Raw genomic sequence first — 7,389 nt, forward strand, 5'->3', positions numbered from 1 at the left:
CTATACTACAGCGAATCCATGTCGCCAGTATTTGTGGAACTAGTTCCATCCGGTATTGTGTGTATTCAGTTTATTGACATAAATTCGATGAAAAACGTGAAATCGGTATATAATCTGAAAGTAAATATAATATAAATTTACAAAATAATAGAAATACTAAACGAGCTAAACAGTAACTGCCAGGCTACTGCGCATGCGCGACAGCGTACACTGCAGCGGAGCAGCGCATGCGCAGTAGTCTAACTAGTCTCTGCTCTATACAGTGGTGTGGCCGGGAAGTACCTAGAATGTGCGTGTGGTGCAGTGCACACGACCCGAATTCGGTTAATTTTGGATAAATATTGGAGGTAAGGAACAGATAAAACGTCAAAATTTATTGTATTTACATTTTCATCCTGTTTAAGATCTTATGCGCAACTATCAAGGCTAAATTTTGGTTACTGCAACTTTGCAAGTCATGAAACATTGCTTCTCGTTCAAGGATTATTTCATCTCCAACCTAACTTACTGTATTGCTATCGAAAGGAACGCTTGCCTATTGAATCCGTTGTCAATCCACTCATTTCTAGTTAAACGTTATGATTATGATCTGAAATGAACTTTTTGTCTCGGAGTTATGTATAAATGTGCCACCGGAAAAATTTCGAGAAGCATACTTTTTTTCTATATTAAATTAGCTGATATTTTTAAACTAATCGAGATGACAGAGTCAGTTAAACTTAGCACGTCTGTAAGCTCGTATTACTGGTCACAGGTTCACTAATCAAAACTGATGGAATCCATTTTGTTGCAGGCAAATGTTGAATGCAGCTAAACCCGACAATAACTTTGCCCGCTAAGCAGTCGAGGCCCGAGAGGAATCGGGTGAACAGTCTCTCAAGTTTCACGGCATTGCCTGCATCGATGTCGGGTGCAGGAGGGACCTGATATGCTGTCAAATTTCTGCTTATTGCACCACACGATGATTGTTAATAAAGGTGAGAAATCAAATGGACGCCTAAGTTTGCATCTCTACTTCATGATGAAGGGACTTTTTCCTAGTTGCGCTGCGTGCAGCATGGCGGATGCTGTCCCATACTCCCATTGTCACATGACCTAACTAAGGTGCTTGCTCGTACATGTTCAAAGACGACGCTATCTTCAAGGCACTAACTATACAGATGTCAGAGAACGATGCATCGCAGGTAGCATTTGCCAGGCACAAGTTGTACAAAAGATACAAAAGGAATATTTTTTAGGGCAAATGCCGAGATATTTGTCAATTTATAACCGGCATTACTGGAGGTTTTTTCTATTTCTTAGTATTATTTGAACTTTTTGATCGAAGTTCTTACATAAATTTGAGGTATGAATCTCCTTCATGTACCAAATGTATTCATAGAAAATATCTTCATGTCATCTATTTGCATAGAAGTGTTTTCTTACTTAACTTCTATCCAGGAAACAAGCTGATACACTTTTATTCTTCAGGGGAGTCTAGCCAACTGCTGTGCCTAGTCTACGTGTCCAGATGTGTCGACGTTTACCTCAGCATGCAGTGGAAAGCCGCCGCGAAAACTTCGCGCTTAAAACCAGAGCTTGTTCAGTGAAACTTGCTGGATTAACGGAAACAGCCACAACGCATCAGCGACCCAATCAGAAAACATTCCAAGTTATCATGGTGTGTCATGCGCGCAGTTGCTTTAGTATGGTGATTTTGTGTACTATTTCCCCTTGAAATTAACTTGTCAACTATTATCAATTTCCGTTCTGAGATGATGAGTTTCATGCATGGAGTACTGAAGTACTTATTTTAGAAATTTCAAACTAGTTTAGAGTTCCACTTCACGTATTTGACTACTGATTACTAAGTTAGATTCTCAAGTATTGTGGTGCTTATCATTTACAATTTATACGAGATGATGTTATCCTTTAGCTGACGCCGTTGTAAAAACCAGGAATAAGCTTGTATGTATATTTTGAAAATAATGAAGGGGCTACATTATCGTACGTAAGCGTGTATTGTTCTAAAATATAGTTATAGCAGTTTTGAAATAGATTTCTTAATTTATGTTTGTCGACTGCTTAAACTCCATGTGTAAGGCTTTACGTTTTACTCAAAAAATGTTTTTGTAGTTTGAATGTTTATATGCACTTGAGGTTCTAATAAACGGCCCGAACATGTAAATCTTTTTATTTCTGTCATAATTTGTTATACTTGTTCCTACTTCATATCTCAGAATGGCTGCATTAAAATTCGCTTTATAATTTTGTATGTGTTCGTTGTTACATAATTCCCCATGCCCTCCACAATTATTATATATAGCTCCACAAAGTAGGGGAGCTATGTATATATAGTAGAGGGCGTAGGGATTTTTTTTTTTGGCTCGAAATTTACGTTCGGCCACCTCTGGCCTGCGGGAATTTTGCGCAACGGTCCCGCCAATCGCGGCAACCACCTTCGCGATAGCGCGGAAGCTGGCAGTGCCTGCCGGCCTGGTCGCTCGCGGTAGGACAGACTGACTGCGGCAGCAGGCCCTTTCCAGGCCGAGAAGCGCTGCCACAATATTGCGCTGCTGTGGACATTCCTGCGCTGTTGACCACCCTGGCGTTGCGCTGGGGCGAGCGTTGGCGCAGGCAAGTTCACCCGCGGCTGGCTTCCAGACTGCGGCGATTTCTGACTGGGGAGTTGTTGCATGTCAACCACCAGGAAAATATAGCAGATTTTTTAATATAAATAAGATTAATATCAAGTGAGTTGTGACATGTCAACTACCATGATAGATAATAATGAGTCATTTCCGAGCCCCGCCACGATGTCTTTTACCTGCAGCGCCTGAACTGCGCGGCGAGATAAGCAAGACTCCGCTTATCAGGCCGGGGAAGATAACGAGTATCAACGCCTGCAGCTACGCACCTTCCGTTGCACGTGTGGTGTTTTAATTAAAACGTCCATACCTCTAAAGCAAGCGTTGCATTCAGCTTTGTATTATTCGCAACTTTCATAATTTCCATCATTTACATAGTTTCCTGTAGGAAATTTGTAAAATTAATTCTTTTTCTATTGTGGAAGGAAATGATGGAAATGTTTGAAGAATATTCGAAATGCTGTCAAATTGTAATTAAGTTTTCTCTACTGAAGTTCGATAAGTGATGATATGACTTTGTAAGTAAATAATTCGACCCAAGCACTCATTCCACTATCGAGCTTCTCAAGAGACAAAATTTTATAACAGAAATTGTTTTTCTCTTCTTCGGCGCGGCGATTTAGCTGCCGTCAAAGATTTCGGTATCCAGAATAAATATGTTTGGGCGCTTTCGAGAATTCAAAATTCGTACATAAATGAAAATCAGAATTTTGTTTATGCGTAAAGTGACTTTGATCCTCAAACTTTTGAATTGTTCAGCTAATATTCTAAAATTTTAATTAAACCTGAGGAATTTTATCGTCTGAATTTCTTGCCACAAACGCAGCTATATATTTATAGTCGCCAAGCCCCGCCACGCCGTTATCAGCGCCGCGTGTCCTTCATCAGAGATAGCGCAGCAAGAGGCGCCTGACTTGCGATCTTTCCATGAACGCGTACCAGTAAATTAATTTATTCATTTGCGAAGTTAATGAATTTATGAAGAACAGGATGTGAAAGAAAAGCAATGAATTAATGAAGCCTTACAGAAAGATCCACTTAATGACTTATTTGGTTCAGACTCGTCCCAGGCATCCTCCTCAGTACCATCTTCCGCGTCTGTTGGTGCACGAGCCAAAGATCACAATTCTGCTATTGGAAGTGTCTATGAGTTGAGAATCAAATTATTTCAGTGTCATGTGGCAAGGGTTTTTTAGTAGTGCAAATCTAATGTGTGTTTCACATTTCGTGTGTATGAAGCCTAACATAGTTTGTACTCGTATATAGCGGCTTTGATTGATCAAATTGTCGACATGATACACGAGCGAGTGGATTACCGAGGTCGGGGGCTACGGTGGCTATACCGGTATGCGCCGTTATCTGCTGCCCTGATAGCCGTTATCTGCGACGCCCTCAGCTGCGCGACTTGATCACAAATTTCACAAGTGTCAGTTCAGTCGTTTATGAATTCAATTTGGTTCCGATAACTGCGAAAATTTGACTCGAAATTTCCCTCCTAACATCGACCGTAACCGTAACTGAAACATATAATGTAACTGTTTTTGATGTAGCTCCACGTTAACTCGTGCAAAAATTACTCAATCTTGAACCGATCTTCTTAACATAGCTCCTGCACTTTGCACAGCTTCTGCATTTTGCATAGCTTCTGCACTCTACACAGCTTCTGCACTTCACACAGTTTATGCACTCTTTTGCACGGCTATAATATGCCGTTGATGAGCGCATGCAGTCTAGTGCGGATTGATGAGGTTGAACGTGGCCGGTGAAATTCACACGGTAATGATTTAATATCAAGTCTTTAAAACATGATTTATTACTCACCCTTTGGGAGAGTCAGTATGTTTTGTTTATTGCATAGATTTAGCATCTGTATCATTAATGTTCACTTGATTCAGCAACAGCGAAATTCGAAGCCATTCCATTTATTCATATTATAATCAAGGCTATCATGGGTTCAACCAATTCTCTCGTTAACTTCAAAATCGTTTGTATCAATTTAAATCATTTGTACCAGTTTAAAAGTTACAATAAAGCAAGTTATACGACTGTCGTCTCATGCACGAGCTGTCGTGTATGCTCGTTTTCTTCATCGCCCTCCATGGTGCCGGCAAGTCTCGAAGCGACAGCCGCGCTAAATACTATGCATTATTCAGTCAATGTGGTCTATTTTGAATGAATCATATGAAACTACAATCATTTACGTGGCTTTCTTGACTAAATCAGTGGCATTTTTGTTGATATTATCATTCAATATTATTGAAAAATCTTTGTAAGATTCCTAAGCCAATGGAAAACTGGCTGATGTATAACATTTTTCACACTTAGGTTTTCTGCACCCGTACTTTTACAACACATTTTTTATGACATGGGTTTTCATTTTTTCGCATTTCACACGAAATTCGTTTTTCATAAACTTTTAACCAGGACAAACTTGATGCACATAACTCCTAATGGCATCGACGATAACAACATATGGTTTATGGAACGTCAAGCTTTATAAGTTTAGGTCAATATTGACTTATTAAATATAAGGTTGACCAGAGACCGGTAGGTTATATGGTAATAAAAGTATTAGTATCCAACACTGTCCACGAAAACTAGCTCATAATTACTCAAGCGACATTTCAATAGACGCGAACTGGACGCGATGCGCGCGGTTTGAAAGGGGGATACTCAGCTTGAAGAACTCCGTCAATTTAGAGTCAAACTCAAATTAATTGACAACTTACTTCATTTTACAGACTGACAACTTACTGCACTTACTTTATTTGTACAATCGAGCCATGAGTCTAAATTCATTGAAAATATGCCACTTTGAAACTGCAAAATTTTAATAATTAGTAGGAAAATTTGGCACTGAATAAAACACGGACCGGTACGCCAGAACCGGACCAAATTACTAAAACTCGGACCCAGGCCGCTCTGCCGGACCAAGTTCACAAAAGATTAGAGGCTGCAAATCATCTGAAACGTTGATAAAATTTGAAATTGTACATATATAGCAAATTTTCAAATTTACTAAGAAAAAATTTCGTCTGACCAGTACATCAGGCCGCAGAAAAGTGCATTTTTCGATGGAACTTATCGATAGAGATTGTTCCGAAGCGTCCAGAAAACATAAAATGTTTGTTTAGAATTTTTCTCAATTTAATTTTAAAAGTTTCACCCCGGACAATGGGGTGTCAATGTCTGTTTATTGGCGGTTACGATCGAGCAGCGTCGAGTACGTTTTCAAATCGGTGACGAAGAAATTTAATTCTTCAATACATTTCGACTATTGAATACATTTCCCACTTATCAAATTTTTGTGATTGGTTTTCGTAGTATCTGTGATTCGCCACTTGTTTTGAATTTCGAGGTGCAACGACATTTAGGATTTAGGTTTCCTATGGGTACCGACGCAGAACTTGCAACCAATTTCTTATAAATTACGCTTGAAGCGCCCGCTTCCTCTCTTATTTTCTTCAAAGTTGAGGGTGTTGTTCGGAAAAATTCTCGCTCGCATTTCTTTCTACATAATATTAACATGCAGCATCTCATGGGCGCAAAAGTCATCTTTACCAAGGTAGTGAATGAGCACATAACCTCGCTCATCTCCCAGCAATTCGTGCGAATATCTGCAAAACTGCACTTTTTCCCGTCGTCATGTCTCTGAAAATACCTCACGTTTCGGGAGTTGTTTTATTGCTTGGTTTATCCACCGCATGCCATCAGCAACGAAGTCTTTGGATTTTCCTCCACTCCTCAGAAGGGAAAAACATCGCCATTCTTGGGACTGAAGCGCGGCCATTCTGAAGCAGCGCTTAGTTGAGCATTTGCAATTTATTTTATAATTTGTTCGAGATAGAGCGGTTCCTTTACGTTTGCTTTTTGGCCCGCTGTATCTTTTAGTAAGTTTTTTTTTGAAAATATTAGTGTATACGAGGATTTGAAGACAAATTCAACAATTGAAGCCAGGGCAACATTTTCTGAAAAAATGAGCATCAAATATGAAGAGAAACGCTTTTTCAAGCAACTGGGCAGAATAATAATTAAGGGGAGCGTCTGGCCAAAATTTTTTAATTTTGGCTTTTCCGGTTTTTAGTCTCATCTTAAAGCTGACATTCTGCTCTATCCAACGGTACCAAAATCATCTCTGTACGTTGATTTATGCGTTCACGACAGATCGCGGAATGGTGGGGGTGGTGGAGTTCTCTCACATTTAAGATAGGCAGAAATTCCCGGTAGCATACTTAAATAGCTAGTCCACATACGATGTGCTTCAGTTACCCGCCTGCATTTGTATGGAGGGTTTGCGTGTCGTCGTTCACACAATCCTTGACAGGAATTGAGCTCCAGTATCGCCTAGTCTTGCATTCCTGCCACCTTGAACGCTTATTCCGAGGCGCCCAGGACTTTGTCAGGCTCTTCTGAACAATTAACTTATTTTCACTGCAAACCTATTTCCTCCTACAGTTTTGAAGCTACAGCGATGAGGCATATAACATTCGATTCGTAATTGAAATATCTAGAGATTCGTCGTAGCTTTTTCTATTTCGTTATAGTTTTGAAAATATTTTGAAAAAAAGGGAAGGGAAATTGGGGAAAATCGAAAAATTTTCGAAAATTTTGGGAAATATGCTCCCACATCCACAAAAATTCGAAATTCGAAAAAGTTACGATGAATCGATAGATATTTTGATTGCAAATCGAATATGCAAATCGAATATGTCGCAAATCGGTATATGTCTCATGGCTGTAACTTCAAAACTCTAGGAGATAG

At 39.6% G+C, this 7,389-nt stretch overlaps 1 long non-coding RNA gene across 1 annotated transcript; it reads left to right on the forward strand.

The window, feature by feature from the left end:
• Positions 1–270: 270 nt before the first annotated feature.
• Positions 271–1,532, forward strand: LOC125178302. Its single transcript, XR_007156856.1, has 3 exons — positions 271–347; positions 794–977; positions 1,471–1,532. It is a non-coding gene; the product is annotated as an uncharacterized LOC125178302 (long non-coding RNA).
• Positions 1,533–7,389: the final 5,857 nt, after the last annotated feature.

This window comes from Hyalella azteca, unplaced genomic scaffold, assembly GCF_000764305.2.
Source record: "Hyalella azteca isolate HAZT.00-mixed unplaced genomic scaffold, Hazt_2.0.2 contig8739, whole genome shotgun sequence".
NCBI lineage: Eukaryota > Metazoa > Arthropoda > Malacostraca > Amphipoda > Hyalellidae > Hyalella > Hyalella azteca.